Genomic DNA, 14,491 nt, shown 5'->3' with positions numbered 1-14,491 from the left:
AACAGCAGCTTGGTTCACGCATCTGTGGCGCTTGCATATTTCCTTAGAGATAGTGACCCTTTCTTCCTAACCCTTCTTCTTTCACTGCACGTTGTGTTCCCAGGAACTCGGAAAGGGACACAGATCCTAAATGCTTGAAGGGCTTTTAAGACAGTATTCCTAGTGACATGTGTATGTGAGAAAGTTCATAGAACTCTTACTACTTACTTCCTCACAAAACTTAGCAATAAATGCATGCTGTCATATTTATAGCTATTTATGCAGAGGCTGTTATAAATACTTGCTCAAAGGAGGTCAGTTCTATTTAATAACTAATTTCTGACCAAGAGCACAAGAAACATCTTAAGGCAAATAATGGAGATCTAATTTTTTTTTCCATTACTGTTATCTTTTCCAAGTAGGACAATGAGTTGTATTATTTTAATTTGAAAAGATTATGAGAACTTTCGGCAAGAAGAGTATTGCTGTGTTTCTATTTTCAATAACATAAGGAGATACTCACCTTAAAATCCTCTTATATGGAATAATGACATTTTTTAAGATTATTTAATTTATTTCGTATTTTATAGACATACTAAAATTCACATTTGGGTTGTATTTCAGCAAATAACAGATTCTTTAAAATAGTGAAATCATAATTCTTATTTTCCCCTTGGTTGGACTTTCTTACTCTGTAATGGAGCAACACTTTCAGTCCAGAAGGAGACATTGAGAATAAAAGTATCCAGTCCTTTCCTTTAACTTGCTTGCAGTAGAAGAATATGTACTTCGAATTATTTTATCAGTAATGATACCAGCTTCTACTAAAAGACCTATGCTTTCTCATGTATTTGGCCTTTTAGTCATCAGCAAATATCTGTGGTTAAATAAAATTAATTTTATCAAATTGAATAACAGCACACATCAAAACAGAAAACCTGTGGAAATGTCATTCCTAATTTAATAGCCACAGATTGTTTAAGAAGGGCCTAGAAGTTTGATAATTGTAAAAATATTTTTTCCTTATTGCTTTATAATGGGATTCAACTGTTGCCCAAAAAACAATAAAATGAAACTTTACCGACCTAGCAGAGGATCCTCCTCACCAGCTTATAAAACAGGTCTCCTTCTACAAATCACTTAACTGGTAAATTTAGGTTCATCTTGAAATAAATATGGGAAATACTGTACCACTAGAGACCCCAGGCAGAGGTGGCACCATGAAGCATGGGGATTTCAGAGAGAGCAGAAGGGGTTCGTTGGCATTTTCTACTTAAAGTATATTTTTATGACAATACAATAATTTACCTTGTAAAAATATCATAATGAAAATCTGGAAAAGGGAAGCTGATGGGTGAAGAGAAGAAAATAGAAAGATGAATGGTAAGCTCGGGGGCCAGTGTAAACCTATGGAATTTAAGTCAACCACTCTGTGTGTGTTTATCACTGTGCTTTGCACAACCCTTTAGCAAAACCTAGTCTCGTGTCATCGCACAACTCAATGAGAATGCAGACTTATTTTTTAACATGTTCCACATCCTATAATATTCCTAAGCACACCTTGCACTTCCATGCCGTCCATCCCCCCAAGTCTTATTCAGTTTTCAAGGCTCAGTTAATTGTTGCCTTCTCTATGCAGCTGACCCCAAGATCACCCAGAGTCTCTTCATTTTTTTGTTTTGATAGCACTTTGCTCTGGTACTAAACTCATACTCATCCCATTTTATTTTGCTGCTTGTTTGCATAGCAGTCTACTAGAGGTAATATAAAATTATTAAAAGAAGGGAGGATTTGTTTTATTTCTTATACACAGCACAGGGTTATTGATCTAGTAGTTGCCCAATAAATAAGGGAAAAAATTTATACAGCCTCTCCCTGAAACCAGGACTAAAAGAAGAGCAATGGGCCAAATTTGCTCCAAGAGTAACTTAAACATTCAAAAAGAAGAGATGTACAGTCGCTAAAATACCCATTTTTCAACCAACGTATACATTAATCATGTATGGTTTTCCAGGGTATATACTTTAACCTTCTCTCCAGCTATCCTTGCAGTCAAAAACCTAGCAAGCCAACTGTTTTTTTATTAATTGAAGTATAGGCAATTTACAATGTTGTGTTAGTCTCTGGTGTACAACATGGTGATTCAGTTATACATACAGGAATATGTATTCTTTTTCATGTTCTTTTTAATTATAGGTTACTACAAGATATTGAGTATAGTTTCCTGTGGTATACAATAGGACCTTGTTGTTTATATATTCTGTATATAGTAGTTAGTATCTGTAAATCCCAATGTATCCATCCCTCCCTTTCTCCCCTGGTAACCAAAAGTTTGTTTTCTATGTCTGTGGGTCTGTTTCTGTTTTGTAAGTAAGTTCATTTGTGTCATCTTTTAGATTCCACATATAAGTGATATCATATGGTATTTGTCTTTCTCTTTCTGGCTCACTTCACTTAGTATGATAATCTCTGTGTCCATCCATTTTTGCTATAAATGGCATTATTTCATTCTTTTTTATGGCTTAGTAGTATTCCGTTGTATATATACATCACAACTTCTTTATTCAGTCATCTGTTGATAAACATTTAGGTTGTTTCCATGTCTTGGATACTGTAAATGGTGCTGCTATGAACATTGGGGTGCATGTATCTTTCAAATTAGAATTTCCTTTAGATACATGCCCAGTAGTGGGATTGCTAGATCATAGAGTAAGTCTATTTTTAGTTTTTTAAGGGATCTTCACACTGTTCCATAGTGGCTGCACCAAATTACATCCCACAACAGTGTAGGAGGATTCCCTTCTCTCCACTCCCTCTCCAGCATTAATTGCTTGTTAACCTTTAAATGATGGCCATTCTGACCAGTGTGAGTTAATACCTCATTGTAGTTTTGATTTGCATTTTTCTGATAATTAGCGATGATCTTTTCATGTGCCTATTAGCCACCTGTATGTCTTCATCGGAGAAATGTCTGCTTAGGTTGACTGCTCATTTTTCAATTGGGTTCTTTATTTTTTTTTGTTATTGACCTGTATGAGCTGTTTGTATATTCTGGGAATTAAACCCTTGTCAATTGCATTGTTTGCAAATATTTTCTCCCATTCTGTTGGTTGTCTCAATTGTTTCTTGATTTACTAATCTTAGACAATTTTTTCATTGGTAAAAAAGCTGCAAACCTCTAAAGTACTTTCCAGCTCTAAATTAGTAATTTGTGGTCTATTTGTTTCATAATTTCACCATGAAAATAACAGAATTTTATCACTAAGTACATTTCGATCTTCCTTGGGCTTCTGAGAAGACTGATACTGTATTGTCTTAAACTCGACCTTTTGAAAACACAGAAAGTTACTTTTATTAGTTGATTCAACCCTCATTAAATATATATTATATATATACCTCAACCATAGTATTTTAAGAAAACTTGAATCCTATTTTCAAATACTTACTATTATTAAGCTAACTCACAAGCTTTACTAGTCACATTTTACTCTGTGCTTATTTGTACTTCTACAATTAATAGCTCAATAATTACTACTCATTATAGGAAGTAGGTGCAGGTCAGATGCACAGGAGACTCATTGAATTTGACCATTTGAATTAAAAACCATAGAAACTTATGGGTCTCTTTTATGGACACATAGTTTATATGGAGAACAAGCAAGATACGTGGATAAAGCAAAAATTCTCTTCCATGTGCTGGAGAGATTCCCTAGGCAGAAATTTGGGTTAAGAGTTATGGCCATATTGGGAAAGAAGATACTGTTTGGTTTCCTTATGCACAAGAGGAAGGGAAACAAACAGGTCTTAATGATCTCAGGGAATTGAAGGATGAGTAACCTCAATATTTTGGAAGCAAAAGGCTATTTTTCAAATGTCCCTTTCCCTCAGAAGTATTATACCACAAAGACGTTTTTGAGTTTTCACTAAGTCTTGTAAGGACACAAACAATGAAGTACTCTGCTGCCAATGCATGTTCTAATCAGTGAATCTGAAAAGTTCCCTTCAATTAAAAAGAAAAATGAAAGTTCCCATAGTAGTTGTTTATGCTTTCTTTCTATAGAAACTTTGACTTTTAGAGATTGACAGTAGTATGTGGATGCTCATTAAAGATTGGGACTTAGGAGATAACTAATTGTTAACTAATCAAAAAATACTTTTGAGTCCTACTATGGGTAGTTCCTCTGCTAGGTCATTCATTGGTTACAGAGAAGCATGAGGCTTCATCTTTTCTCACATGGACTTTAAAAATTGAGTAGTCTATATGTGTATGAAATACTTGATAATACAAGGGAGCTACTATTGACTAGTTATTCCTCTTCAAATTAGCAATCATCAAAAAGAGATCAATGAAAGAAATACTTACGCTAAAAGTAGATGATATACATCCTGGAATTTAACTGTCATTGATTTTTTTTCAACTTTATTGAGGAGCAGTTGACAAATATATTTATATATATTTAAACTATTCAATGTGATGATTTGAAACTCATATACATTGTGGAATGATTACCAAAATCAAGATAATTAACACATCCATTACCTCAGTTAACTCTTGTGTGTGTGGTAGGATGCTTAAGATGTACTCTCAGCAACGTTCAAGTGTACAGTACCATATTAACTATAGTCACCATGCTGTACAATAGATTCTCAGAACTTACTCGTCTTACAACTGAAAGTTTATATACTTTGACCTAAATTTCCCCATTTTCTCCTCCCCATAGCCCCAGGCAACTACCATTCTACTTTCTGTTTCTATGAAATCAGCTTTTTTTCTTTTTTTCTTTTTTTTAGATTCCACATATGTGATACCACACAGTATTTGTCTTTCTCTGGCTTATTTAACTTACCATAATGTGCTCAGCTTCATCCATGTTGTCACAAATGGAAGGGTTTCTTTCTTTTTTATGGCTGAATGTTATTCCATTATATGTGTGTGTGTATGCATAAATATATATAAACACATTTTCCTTAGGGATGATCCATTTATCCTTTGATGATCCATTTTTCTTAATATTGTAGAGGTGTTTCTAATGTTTCGCCATTACCCTCAATACTTTCAATTGTCTTATATTCTTAATCAAGTTAAGAATGTTGCCTTCTAAGTACTTGCTACCTGAGAGAGTTTTTGTTATTATTGTTCTATTTATTAAGTCACTAACAAGTGGTTTTAAAAAGGTTTTCAATGTTATGAATGACTTTTTGACTTTTTTTTGTTGTGTATTTTCCATTAATCTATTACTGTAGGGAATTAATGGATTTCTTACTGTGGAATTACTCCGGTTGAGAATCTATTTTTATTGTCCTAATTTTTGTCCGAAGGCATGAAATGGCTCTCTCTGAAATATATTTCAGTGTTCCTCAGCCCTCACTCTACTTTAATTCATCTGTGGAACTTTTAAAAAAACACATTATGCTATGCCAACTGAATCGGAATTTGGTGGGTGGACACTTAGCATGTGGAAGTTTTCAAAGCTATACAAGTGTACTTATAATCATCCACTGTTGAGACCTATTGCTCTAATGTGTGTGTGTTCAGAGGTTCTCAGAATGTGGCTCCCAGCAACAGCAGCATTACCTGGGAACTTGCTGAAAACGCCATATTCCATCCCCATCAAAGACCTACTAAGTCACCAACAATCTGTGTTTAACAAGTTCTTCAGATAATTATGATGTGCACTAATATTTGAGAAACCCCTGATAGCATTTGTTGTTGACAGACAGAAAGACAGACAGAAGGAAGGGAGGGAGGGAAAGGAGAGAGGCATGGAGGGAAGGAGGAAGGAAGGAAGGAAGAGAAGGGGAAGGAAGGGAGAGAAGGAGAAAGAAAAAGAAAGGAGGGAGGAAGGGAAGGAAGAAGGAAGAAAGGAGCAACTCATTAATTAATAAGACAGTTTATCTCTAAATTTATAGATAAAAATAAAATAATGTCACTCCTGTGTGACAAAGTCTGTTTTTTAATATACGTGTATTTAGCCCAGATATCTCAATTCATGCAAGTTTATATGGGAAATAATAACCTTTTGGGTCACCTGTAGAGCTGAAGAAGAAAGTACCTTATAGAACTAAAAGTGTTAGTAGCTACCTGGGTAACAGGAAGCAAAGCTGACTTGAATCAAGAGACTCGGATTTTCCAGTTCTGCCATTAAGTCTGTAGCCTTAATAAAGTCTTAACTTGCCAAAGTTATTATCACATGGGAAAAAAATGAGAGGACTGGGCTAGAAAAGTAGTTCCCATACTTCTTCAATGCCAGGATTCGTCATTAATGTCAAAGCCACAAACGCACATCACATGATAGAAGTTAGAAAATATACAATGGCAAAAATTTACTCTGAATTTGCTCATTTGTGGAAGATTTAGTACAAAATATTAACAATTTAAGTAAATGTGTAATCCTAAAAATATCACAAGAGCAGCCTCATGCATTTTTCATATTTAATTCTACTAAATTAAAAGTAAAGTGGCAAGTCTTCAACTTTTGCTTGGAATTATTATAACACTGACTAAGATACTGAGAAAAAAAAAATTCCATTCTTTGAAGTTGTATAACTAAATTTAAGAGGCAGTTAATGTTCATGCATTCAAGGAAACAACCTTGTGAAAGACCTCTCCACTGGAAATGACATTGAATTTGAAACCAGGGGTTTCCTCTGATATACCCAAGCAAGGCAGAGGTGTGTTAAGCCAAAGGAGCATTATTACATGAGTCAAAAAGAGAGTTGCCAGATAAAATATAGGATTCTCAATTACATTTGAATTTCAAATAAACAACAAAATATGTTTTAGCATAAGTATATCCCACGTAATATCCCGTGCAGTATTTGGGACATATACTAAAATATATATTTCACATTAATCTGAAATTCAAATATACTTTTTATTTGCTAAATCTGATAATCCTAGTTACAAATGAGAGAAAACATGGCATATTTGAGAAACCAAAAGTTCTGTATTTCTGGTACAGTATTTCCTAAAACATAGTGTGGTTTATGTGAGATTACATCAGATAGTATAAGGATTTTTTATTTTGATAATACATTATAAAAAATAGATTATCATTTGTAGTTCATATATTAGATGTATTTTTATAATTACATATAAAAATTCATTGTTTCAATTGAGATATAATTGACATATAACATATTAGTTTCAGGTGTACACAATAATGAATCAATATTTGTATATATTGCAAAATGATCACCACATTTACTCTGGTTAATATTCAATACTACACATAGTTAGACAATTTTTTTTGTAATGAGAACTTTTAAGATCTACTCTCTTTTGACCAAGGAGGTGAAAGACTTATATGCCAAGAAGTACAAAACAGACTGAGGAAATTAAAGAAGACTTAAAGGAATGTAAAGCTATCCCATGCTTTTGGATTGGAAAAATTAATATTAATAAAATCCACAAATGATAAATGCTGGAGAGGGTGTGGAGAAAAGGAAACCCTCCTACACTACTGGTGGGAATGTAGTTTGGTGCAGCCATTATGGACAGCAGTATGGAGATTCCTCAAAAAACTGAAAATAGACTTATCATAGGATTCAGCAATCCCACTCCTGGGCATGTATCTGGTGGGAACTCTAATTCAAAGATGCATGCACCTCAATATTTATAGCAGCACTATTTACAATACCCAAGACATGGAAACAACCTAAAAGTCCAATGACAGATGACTGTATAAAGAAGATGTGGTATGTATATTCAATGGAATACTACTCAACCCTAAAAAAGAATAAAATAATGCAGTTTACAGCAACATGGATGGACCTGGAGATTGTCATTGTAAGTGAAGTAAGCCAGAAAGAGAAAGAAAAATACCATACATGGAATCTTAAAAAAAAAAAAAAAAAAAGACACAAATGAACTTATTTACAAAACAAACAGACTCACATAGAAAACAAACTTATGGTTACCTCGTTACCGGGGGGTGGGGTGGGGAGGGGACTGGAAGGGATAAATTGGGAGTTCGAGATTTGCAGATACTAAATACTATCATTAAAATAGATAAATAACACATTTCTACTGTACAGGGAACTATATTCATTATCTTTTAGTAACCTATAATGAAAAAGAACATGACAAGAAATACACGTATGTATATATATGACCAAAGCATGCTATACACCGAATATTGACACGACATTGTAAACTTACTATACTTCACTTTAAAAAATAAATTAATAAAAAAGAGGGGAAAATCTTTGTACTTTTTGACCCCCTTCACCCATTTTGCCCACCCCCCCAACCAACCTGCCTCTGGCAAGCACCAGTCTGTTTTCTGTATCTATGAGTTAAACTTTTTGTTTCTGTTTTTGTTTTTTTAGATTCCACATTTAAGTGAAATCATACAATATTTTTCTTTCTCTATCTGATTTATTTCACTTAGCATAGTAATATCAAGGTCTATCATGTTGTCACAGATGGCAAGATTTCATTCTTTTTATGGCTGAATAATATTCCATTATATATATACCACATTTTCTTTGTTCATTCGTCCATCAGTGGACACTTAGCTTGCTTCTGTGTCTTGGTTATTGTAAGTAATGCTGCAATGAACATGGTGGTGCCTTTATGTTTTCCAGTTAATGTTTTTGTTTTCTTAAGATAAATATCTAAAAGTGGAACGGCTGGATCATATGGTAGTTCCATTTTTTTTATTTTTTGAGGGACCTCCATACTCTTTTCCATAGTGGCTGCACCAGTTGACATTCCCATCAGCAGTGCACATCCTCACCAACACTTGTTATTTCTTGTCTTTTTCATAATAGCCATTCTGACAGGTGTGAACAAATACCTGATTGCAGTTTTGATTTGCATTTCTCTGATAATTAGTGATATTGAGCATCTTTTCATGTACCTGTTGGCCATCTGTATGTCTTATTTGGAAAAATGCCTATTTGGATCCTAAAAATGTATTTAACTGTAAAAAGGTGAACCTAACTGAAGAAAAATATTAAGAAATTTATAGTGGTCCTCAGAATGATTGAACTTGAGGAACACTGAGGAGATCAAGGAGAGTAATGAAAGGTGAAACTAGAAAAGTGAACAGAACCCAGCTCAACACAAGACTTTTTTTTCTAAATTAAATCATATCTTTTTATGGAAAAGGAATAAATTTTTCTTTATGTCTTTTTTTGTTATCCACATTAAAAATCATCATAATAGTCCTGAAAATAGTTTATGAAATATTAATGTTAAATATATGTTTTTCTTACGTTTTCAAATCAGAAGAAATCCTGTCTCCTTTGATACCTGAACCCAAAGAGCTGTTGAGAATTGTTAAAGAAAGAAAGAAAGGAAAAAAGAAAGAAGAAAAGATAAAAATAACCTGCAAGGATTTGCAAATATCATGTAGTCGTGATGACACAGAATATGTAATCAATCCAGAAAGACTGACTTTGTGTCTATAAATGTATTAAGTGACTTTAAATGTCAGTCTACAACTTTAGCAGTTAAAGTGAAGACTGGTTTCAGAGTGCTTACCAAATTATTTAGGTAGAAATTATATCGCAGCCAAAAATGAGCCTTTAAAGCCAGGGGAGGAAATCATCCTCAGGTTCCCCTGGGACAGACAGGAATTGCCACCCACACAACCCTTTCCCCATTCACACCTGCCACTTCTAAGTGCTCCTCAGGACCAGCTGCATAAATGTCCTTTGAAACCATCCAGAAGACTGTGTCGGCAATTTACAAAAGTCTCGGCTAAGAAATGCTCCATTTGAAGCTTCACTGGAGTTTAAAAACTGAGTAGAGGAGAGACCAGTTTTTATCATATGCATTTTAAATAGGAGATAAATAGCGAACATAAACACTTAATGTAAAGCCACAGTTTACATATCAGTTAAAAGATGTCTTTCAGCAACTTTAAATAAGGATATTATTTATCTCTCTCCACCATCTAATATTAAATGATATTAGCATATGTTATTATTAATTAGAGATAATATACAAAGATTTTGTGGTTGAACAGACTATATCTGGCAAGTAGGAGATAATTGCTGGGGTTTTCTGTTACTTCCCAGTCCATATAAGTTTCATCTTAAAATGCGCCCGAATATAAATTAAGGCTAACTTATTTAACTTGCCTAGAAATTCTGACATAAGATAATACGTTATTTTTAGCTTCTGTCGGTCAATTCAGATGAAAATCTTCACTGCTTCTGAAGAAACAAAGATTTAATAACTTTCTGGTTCTTTAAGCAGGATATTATACTAAGACAGGAAAGTCTAGAATGAGGAATTTATTGTCAAATGAAATTTATAACACTAATACAAGATTTCATACTAGTCCAGCTGGCTGTAGATCAAATAATTCAGAATGAAGTTGAGCCAAGTCTTTTGCTAAAAGGTCCCTTTCTTTTACGGGTGAGCAAGGAGAATTACCAGCCTAGAATAGCCAGTAAGATGCACATGGAATCAAAGACAGTGTAGGGGCCAGAACCTTGGATTATGAATCAGGAAGTCTTAGTTCTATCCCTGGCCTGGCCTTTAATTTATGACGGCTGTCTATGCGATGCCACAACTCATTGACAAGCAGAACATTCAAGCAATAGTGTGTTTGCTGAGCCAAACTCTACTATTTGGAAGCATCTGGGTATTTCACTGAATTTTTTGGTTCTCTTCCAAATGCTTGACATTAGAAAAATAGAGCCTGTGCGTCCCTGGGGGAGGCACTCTTTCCTCTGGACTTCATGTTTGCCCAGTCTGTGAAATACCCAGCAAGTTGCACTTCCTCCCCACTCACTGTGTGTGTTGTGTTCTATGTTGTTCAATAAAGAGCATCTGGATAAAAAGGAGGGTCAGAATTATTTTCTTAAGATGGGAAGAAACAAAGGTAGTGGAGGCTCCTGTTCAAAGGATTTCAATTTACGTCCCCGTAGAGAATGACCCACTAGAAACTCTGTTTATTTCCCCCAAGATACCACTGCGATCTAAGTGACTTCACTGCCCAGGGATTAAATAACCCTTGGAAGTAAAGAGGGAGCATCTTTCAGATTGCCCAGTAAACAACCATGTGTGGCTTGGCTATGTTAGGTTTTTGACAACAAATCAAATGGAAAAGAAGTTTCTCTCCTAATTTGCCTAAGAATCCACTGACTTGTGTCTGAAAAAGATACAAGTGAAAATTTCTTTCACAGCAGCTACATATATTATCTATACCTTGACAACAGCTGGTTATAGTCTCAAGACAACAGGATGTTTCTGTTCTTAGCATGACAGGCACATACTGGGAAAAAGAGACATATATCACACTGTTGACTCAAGGTCAGGTCACAGTCAACAAAATACTTTTCCTCATTAAACAAGCAGATTGTGGTTATCCAATTAAGAATAGCCTGTTCATATTCTAAGCAGGCACTTAATTCTTAGGCACATTAAAGAGGGTATATAGAATGAAGGGAAATAATTGCTTTCTCTGCCTTCATGGTCAGAGAACATGTAGAGTAATATATTTAATTCTGGGCATCAACCATTAATTGGGTCATTGACAGAATTATGTCATATCCAGAGAAGTGTAAACAGAACTTATAAGGATTTGAAAACATGTCAGATGAGAAATTATTAAAGGAACTGAGGGTTATTTACCTAGAAAAGGAAGAAATGGGCACAAAATAGTTTTTCAAGTATTTGAAAGGCTGTTTCATGGAATAGGCACTCTATGCTGTCTAGCTCTGGAGGCAGAAAATGGGAAGTGAGAGGAAGGCAGAATTTGACTCCATAACATTTCTAAATATTGTAACTGTACAAATATGAAATTGGTTGCTTCCTAGGAAATGATGTATAGCATGTAGTAGGTGGTCAATAAACATACCTTGAATGATTGTTAAATAGAAGTGTAAAGAATTGAACCAGATGCTTCAAAGGCTTCTTGCAATAAATTGTGGTTATTGGTGTTCTTCCAAAACATAGTTTCTGTATGTTGGAAACAATGGAAACCAGGTTGTGGGAGGTAAGAAAGAATACATGATGCTAAAATGGACCTTAAATTTTAAAGTGTACCCATGGAAGGAAAGCAAAATGGAGTATTGGAAAGAGACTAGGACAAAGAGTAGGGAGAGCCAGGCTCTAGGCTGCTAAGTTTACCAGTGAAGGTGGGATCTGGACTCAAAACTCCCTGTTACTCTCTTTTCTCATCTGCAAAGTCAGGACATTGGAACCAATAATGGCTGTCTTGGGCTTCTAGGTTTCTAAGGTCTTAAATGTTGAATGAAGTATCCAAGTGGTGCAATGAGTAACTTAAAGAAATGAGTTTTGACTTATTTAAGTGAAAATACAAATATAAAGATATGTTCATGGTAATTAATTTTAAAGAATTTTATATACATAGATAATGGATAAAACCAGGAAGGCAGATAAAGAAGCCACTACTAGGGAAAAAAAGAAGAACACTAAATTTAAATCTTTTATATTACCAAACTCTGTCTGGGCAAGAAGAGCAAAAGTTAGGGAAAGTAAATACATTAAATAAATAAAATGTTATTTTTAATAAAATGTTTATTTAATATGCTATTATGTTGACTAAACCAAAATTATAGCATTGGTTTAGTTATCAATGTTTCCATTCAAGTCAGATTCTAAAAATGATTCTCCATCCTGCTGGTCCCCACTCCCAGCATGTGTTGGAACCATGCATCAGCTAACATCAGCTTACAGGAGCCAACTGTGTGCATCTCTTCCAACTTTGCATTCAGTAATGCCTAATTGGTAGCTTGAAATCGGCCATGGCTAGGGAGATACTTATACTACAGAAAATCAGCACACATAACTACAAATTAGGAATTTTTATTTGGAGATCCAGTTGCTAAACATTTACCAACATATCACGACTCACCCACTCCCTACTTCCAGGAAATAGGTTCCCAAAAGAATTCCTTATTCTTTTTCACTTTGATCTCAAAATATGTAGGACCCTGTTATAAAAAGTTTCTATTATTTCTTTATAATCACTGTAATGTGGGTGCAATTCGGACCTCAGCAGGAAAAGGACTATGGCTAGAACTAGAACAGTAACCTTAGGATAAATTGAACTATTTAGCATGTATTTGTCGTGTGGCATTGCTGGATATAAAATATGGTGAGGATTTTTAAAAGTTTGGTTGTCAGTATGTGGTGAGAGCTCAAAAATTTTAAAACATAGTAAATCACTAATTTGCTTACATCCTGCCCATGGTCCCATTGCACAAAGAATAAAATTGACCTCTTTACGGTGACCTTCATAACAGGATATAATTTTCCTCATTTTGCCCTAGCACTCACTCACTCTCCCTTTCACTTTCCCTGGCCCAGCTTCTCTAACCTTTTTTCAGATCCTCTTACTCACCAAACTCATTCTCACCTTAGCATCTTTCACTCCCCACCCTGCATGGGACACTACTTTCCCAGTTCTTTCTCCTCCTTCCTCCCTCCTCCCTCTTCTTCCTTCCTTTTCTCTCTCTCTCTCTCTGCATCTCTGTCTCCATCTCTTTCTCTCCTCTACCTAATTTGTTTTCACGCCATCATAGTTTACTCTCACTTCCACAGAAAGCTCTTCACTGACCAACCCCCACAAAGTGGGACATTCCCCCTGTAGTTACTGTGTACCTCATTACCGTATTTGTTTTCTTCTTACACTTGTCCCTGTCAGAAACTATCTTATTTCTGAATTTGTTAACTTTCATTATCTGTCTTCTCATGGTTACTGTAATATTCAGGACAGCAGAGATTTTATGTCTCTTATTCACAGATGAACATTTTGTCCTTTTAATCGTGCTTGGCCCAGAACAGCTGTGACTGCAGAGGAGAAGGCAGGAAAGATGGAAGGGAGAGAATTTCGCATCTTGGCTTTGCTTTAAGGAGGTTAAGTTACTGAAAGACCTAGAACTTCATGGATAGGCAGCTTCACTTATTAAGAAGTTCCTCTTCGTGGCCTGTAGTGACAGTATGAAATGAAAGCTCCACTGTAGGATTCAGCCTCGCCAGAATCTGCAAATACACAGCTCTGTTTTCAGGCATGAGCTGTTTGCTGGAGTTTCGCCACAGACATATGAAAGGTTAGAACTTTGAGAAATATTCATACTTGGGCTTTAACAATAAGGACAAAAGATTTATCCAAAGCATCTGATTTGAATCCAACTCTGTTTTGTGGCATTTAGTGAATGTGTAACATACGATACCAGTCTGCGTACTTGGCACTTTGGGCAGATGTTGTAATGGATGTGGATAAGGAAGCATCCATGAGGGAAAGGGAAAAGAAATGAGCTTATTTCTCTAAAGAAATATCTTAGACCAAGGCTGTTTGACCTTATTCTTTTGGACAGATTATTCAAAATAATTTGATGCCCAGCCCATGGATTTGAAAATGTTTTTAAAGCACAATCTCAGCATCCAGTTAATTCAAAGACAAATTGTTTCTGAGGCTACTGCTGATAGGTCTAGGATAGCTGCAGGATATACTGTTTTATCCGACATTGACTTAATAGCTGGAAGAATATCAAGACATATTTTCTAAGGATTTAGGAAGTGTTA

At 35.1% G+C, this 14,491-nt stretch overlaps 1 protein-coding gene across 5 annotated transcripts in view; it reads left to right on the top strand.

Moving 5' to 3' along the window:
• The window catches only part of DLC1 (DLC1 Rho GTPase activating protein), a 344,822-nt gene that overhangs the window by 78,551 nt on the left and 251,780 nt on the right, over positions 1-14,491 (top strand). Inside the window, exon 2 of one of the 5 annotated variants that reach the window (XM_032468643.1) lies at positions 10,813-10,820. The exons of the other annotated variants lie outside the window; for them this stretch is intronic. The gene's annotated coding sequence lies outside the window, so the exon portion shown is untranslated. The remainder of the gene's footprint in view (positions 1-10,812; positions 10,821-14,491) is intronic. 5 annotated transcript variants of the gene reach the window in all.

Source organism: Camelus ferus, chromosome 26, assembly GCF_009834535.1.
Source record: "Camelus ferus isolate YT-003-E chromosome 26, BCGSAC_Cfer_1.0, whole genome shotgun sequence".
NCBI lineage: Eukaryota > Metazoa > Chordata > Mammalia > Artiodactyla > Camelidae > Camelus > Camelus ferus.
The sequence above is the reverse complement of the archived record's forward strand: the minus strand, read 5'-3'. Positions and strand labels throughout refer to the sequence as shown.